Source organism: Protopterus annectens, chromosome 1.part1 (assembly GCF_019279795.1).
Source record: "Protopterus annectens isolate FY-2018-M chromosome 1.part1, PAN1.0, whole genome shotgun sequence".
Lineage (NCBI taxonomy): Eukaryota > Metazoa > Chordata > Ceratodontiformes > Protopteridae > Protopterus > Protopterus annectens.
Genome location: NC_056726.1, coordinates 1113265956 through 1113271230, shown reverse-complemented (window position 1 = coordinate 1113271230; position 5275 = coordinate 1113265956). Strand labels below are relative to the sequence as shown.

The 5275-nt window shown below is 38.0% G+C and overlaps 1 pseudogene; it reads right to left on the bottom strand.

Moving 5' to 3' along the window:
• Window positions 1-1141: 1141 nt before the first annotated feature.
• Window positions 1142-4339, bottom strand: LOC122809089 (annotated as a pseudogene).
• Window positions 4340-5275: the final 936 nt, after the last annotated feature.

The following is a 5275-nucleotide window of genomic DNA, read 5'->3' as shown; positions in this document are numbered from 1 at the left end:
GATTATTATTTTGCTTGCTAGAGCAGATCACTGTTCTGTTGCAAGATTATTCTGCTTGCTAGAGAAGTTGTTTTAGTGAATGGAGTGTTGAGCTTCTTGTTCCCTAAAAAACATCTCAAGGTAGAAGGGTAACAGGATTTACTAGACCAAGATTTATTGGATTCAGTTTGCTCTAAAAATCAGATGAGGATACAGTTACTGAAGTTGGATATGCTTGTTGGTCTCTTTGCACCAAGAGCTGAAATAAGGCTAGATGCACAGCTCCATATTAGCTTCTTCTTGTAGAATGAGGCCAAGATAACTCAAGCAGAAAAAAATTAGTAGACTAATGTGCATCTTAAAAAAGCATCACATCCACCCACTAAAGTGCTATTAACCATCCTCCATTTCCTTGCATGCATATCCTCACTTCCCTGTAGTGAGCTTTTCCACCATGATAGTCAACGAAAACTCCATTGAAACTAGTTCACCACTTATGTCCACAAGACCATTACCATCAATGGACTTGCCAAGTGTTAATAGGTTTTCAGCAGAGGAAGCTGTACAATGACAAATCAGCAAGGCTATAGTGTAGTCAACTGTGTAGCATTGTTAGAGGCCCAGGCATGACACCCACTTGTTTATACTATGGGTAGTGAACACATAATCTGGCCCAAGGACGACTGGAAACAAGAGTTAAAGCATCATGTATTTGCTCCAAGAGATTCTACAACCTCATTGTGTTTTGATAGTTAATAATGCATCAAACTTTCATCCATCTTACTCCATTCATCTACTTGTACTCAATACAAAGTCACCCCTGTCAAGAGGGTACAACTGCCAGTTCATTCAACTTGCATCCTTAGAAATAAAATCAAATATCAAAATGCACCAAAAATAGATCAATTGAACAATCACTCCACTTTAAATGCCAGTTAAGTTGGCATCCCTCAGCTAAAAGTTGGATTATATAGTACTGGTAGGCAATGTCATACCTATACATTAGGACAAGTGTGAGGGAGTTGCAAAACATCTTTAGCAGTTACCATAACCAAATGCATTGCTAGTCTCCAATTTACAGAACAGACCATTTAGCTTCTGATAGTATACTGCACATAAGTTTTGGTTTAGTTGTATATTTTATTGAAAAGAACACATTAGATCAATGTGCAGCTTGTATTTATTCATATATTAGCTCTGTCACTTTCTTAAAGACTTCTTTGGCATCTCCACCTTGCTTCTCTCCAATGAGGTCCAGCAGATTTTCAAAAAATAATCTGCAAAAAAATCAAAGACAGGCAGAGTCAATATTTTAAAATGTTAAGCTTTGCATGCTTTATAAAGTTACTATGTAGTCTGGGTTAACACCAAAGTTGAGGGAGTGAGAAAGCATCCCAACTACAAAAGTGTTACTAACCCCCCACAGTGATGTGCATGTGATAGGCCAAGGCAGGAATATTAAACACTACATAAGAAAGGACAAAGCATGCTAGTTAGAAGTAAAGTGATGGGACCAAACTTAGATACAGGAAAAATTCAGGGGTCAAAGAGTAAAGGCACTATGCAAGTTCATTCAGTCGATGAAATTTCAAATGATCTTGGATAACCAATCAGTTCTGTAATATAATTCCAGCCTCTTATGCCTTGGGAAGTTGGCATTATTTGCCTTTACTAATTACATTTTGACTTCAGAAATGTACTAGGGACTACATGAGAAATCAGAAATACCAGCAACAGTTCTCAGTTTTAGTAAAGGACACTACATTAGTACAATACATTGGTTAAAACTGAACACAAAAATGTTCATCTCAGTATTGCTGGACTGAAATTAAAATCAGTGCTCTTGCAGATGAGGAAATGGCCAATCCCCACTGTTTTACTCTATAAAAGATTAGAACTTTACTTTGTGTCCCTTTTGTCCGTCTTAAGGGTTACACCTGTATTTTGCATAGAAAATGGTCAAGACATACTGGTTAAGTGTGACAAGACGGTCAATAAAAGGGCATAACCTAGAGCATATAATCCTTGCAATTTCTACCAGTAGAGGAGATTAGTGAAGCAGTTGTATCAAATTAACTACCCTTCACTTCTAGCACCAAAACTGTTTTAGCATATATAGCACTGCATGTTAAATAATCAAAATCATGATTACAAAGAGATCAGCAGGTGTCCTAATCACTGGGCTTTTCTAACTCACAACTGACTAGAATGGGACTAGGCCCTAGTCCCACTTGTATAAGGATCAGGTTTACTACATCAATAGAAATGTAGTTATGTAAACAGAAGTGGACTTGATCAGTTACTAGATGTGCAGTCCAAGGAAGACTTTAGAAGCCTATCCCAAACACAGTCCCCTCCCCCACACTTACTGCCTTGCTGATTAAGGCATGTGATCTAGAACTTGGAACTATTTTTAGAGGCCCCTACATGGAAGGGGCTCAACCACCCCTAAACACCAGTTAGAGTAGAAGTTCCCTTACCATGCCTACACAGAACCAAGTCCCCCAACTTTTCAAGAGTAATGCAACTGGTTTACATAGGTGTTTATGCACCCAGTCTTAAAATGGGTATTGGTTCAATAGATTGTAGCACTGAGGTCTTAAAAGCAATACATGCTGTTAGCAATGCAATAGATAACCTATGCTTTCACAAGGCAAGCTAGATCAGCTGAAAAATGTTCCTGTAATTAGCCTAAATTTGTTTATACAAACTAAATACTGGGCAACAAAACTGACACGTAGCCATATTGTCCCACAACCTTTACAAGTTCTACAGGTAAAGAAAAAATACTATATTACAGAGGTGCAGATAGAGTGCTAGACAAAGGAGATAAAGGCAAAGTTACCCCCCCCCCCAAGAGAAATATGAAGGCAAGAAGAAAAAACAGGCAACAGTTTGTTAAAAATAGGTTGGTCATGAAATGGAGGAAGAGACAAGGACAAAATATGCTGCCTCAAAAGCACCAGAATACAGCAACTTGGCAAATCCCATTGTAGAAAGCAGGTGATTCATGAAGACTGTTCCCCTCACTAAATCTAATTTAAGCCTAGTAAATAGTAAGCAGCTGTTCTCAAATCAATTTTTTCTTAGTCCAAACCACCTAATGACTATACTTTTGAAAGAAGGAGAAAAAAAAAAAAAAGACGGTGGTGCAGTGGTTAGCGTTGCTGCCTCAGAGCAAGAGGTTCTCCGGTTTGATTCTCGGCTGGCGTGCCTTCTGTACGGAGTTTGCATGTCCACCCTGTCGTCACGTGGGTTTCCTCCCATATCCCAAAGACATGCAGTAGGTGGACTGGACACTCTAAATTGGCCCTAGGTGTGAATGTGTGCGTGTGCCTTCTGTGGCAGGTTGGGTGCCGGGCTAGCAACTTGATACCGTAAAACTCCACTGCCAATCATGAGTGGAAAGATGATCCGCTGTGGCAACCCCTAACTGGGAAAAGGAGGAAGAGAAGAAACTGAATTAGTCCCCCTGAAGAAATGTAAAATATATTTTTACTTGCCCCAAAGTCTTTCACATCTACTTTAAGCTCAGTAGCATGCTTCGTGGCTAATGGAACAATGGTCCCTTTTAAAGCATCCACATTGGTCAAGTGTGATACCATATCATGCAAGGCTGAGAACACCTTCTTCCCATGGGCTTGAACTTCAGCCAGGGCTGCAATTTCCTTAGCAGAAGCAATCTCAGAAATAGACTGCAGCTGTGTGAAATTTTTAAAGTAGCTCACAGTATGATGATGTTCTGTGAACATTCTGAAGGAGAAAAAATAACAGCAACACCTTTTTATCCTTATCATAGGATTGCTTCAAATGAGAGCTACAGCTTAGATTTAAGAATTTTCACAGGCTGCAAATTAACAGCAAGTCTCCAGATTTTAGAGAGAACTTCAACAGTACAGATTTTTGCCTTATATTTTTAGTCTATCATAACATTTTTTGTCTTCTAGCAAAGCAGTAATAACTTACATAAAATAATAAACAGACATTTTAGTTTCAGGCCTTACTCTCTCCAGAAAATTCAGACTTCACACTCTTCAGAAAATTCATTGCAATGCAATAGAATACTCATTATTTTATCAACTTTCTAACTTTAGAAGAGCAATATTTAAGAATTGTCCCCGTTTGTTGGGCCTTCATCCACCCCATTATTTAAAGCTCTATCCAGATTTCTTGTACTAATATTACAAAATATCCATAAAGATATAGCTTTTAAAAGAAATGTACCCAATATATTACACACTTACATTCTCTAGCAAATGTTCTTACCTACTTAACACAACAGCCGCATTATCCTCAACATCTGTATAGATTTTTTCTAAACAGCACTAGAAGTCTTTGCATCCTCAGCTGAAAGAGCCATTATATCAAACAGTTTAAGAAAATAAAATTATTAAAGCTATGTTAAAAAAAAAAACTACAATAATTTTTATTGGCCTGTAGTTGCAGGTACTTATACAAGTGGGACTAGTGCCATTCTAGTCAGTTGTGAGTTAGAAACGCCCAGGCCAATCCAATTTGATTAATACATTGTAATTGTCAGTGAACAGGAGACAGGAAGGAAGTGTAACCCTTTCAATGCCAACATTTCTTATAGCTGTATATTAATACTAACCCAGTCTGTGCATGGCTGGTTTATTGTAACATTGTATAGTTTTCAGTTTAAAGAGTTACATTATTTCACTCACTTACTCTTAGGCTGTCTAAAATATAAATAAATGTTTCTCATGAATAAACTGTTCAGGAAAGACAGTTGCATTAGAGGAAGCAGGAGAGATGGTGGACTTATGCCATTTATTTCCCAGCAGAAAGAATGAGAGAATAGGATGAGTACAGAAGGGAATAAAGGAATGAGGTAGGATGAAAAGGGTTAGACTCAAAAGGGAGCTGGATTTGTTAAGACAAGAGTGAGAGGTTCTGAATTCCAGGGTAGAGATGGAGTGGAAGCCGATTGAGTCCCTGGGTAATATAGGGCTTAGTGTCATAGTGCAAGACTGTCCCAGTACGATTAAATTTTGGACATGGTTTTATACAAAGCATTATTTTCAAGGGTGTCTAGTTAAAGCACTAATAACAAATAGTCCTCATGTCACTCTGTATTTTAGAAAATGAAGGAAGGTTAAGTGTTAAAACATAAACCCCTGTGTGGGACTGTAAAACAGTGCATTATGATGAGATGCAGAGGTGTTCAATGATGCAAATTGGTGCATAAATAAACTATGAGAATAGGTCCGGAATGAAGTAGTTATGACTACCGGGGAGTGCTTGAGAAATAGGCAAAAAGCAAAAATAAAATTAG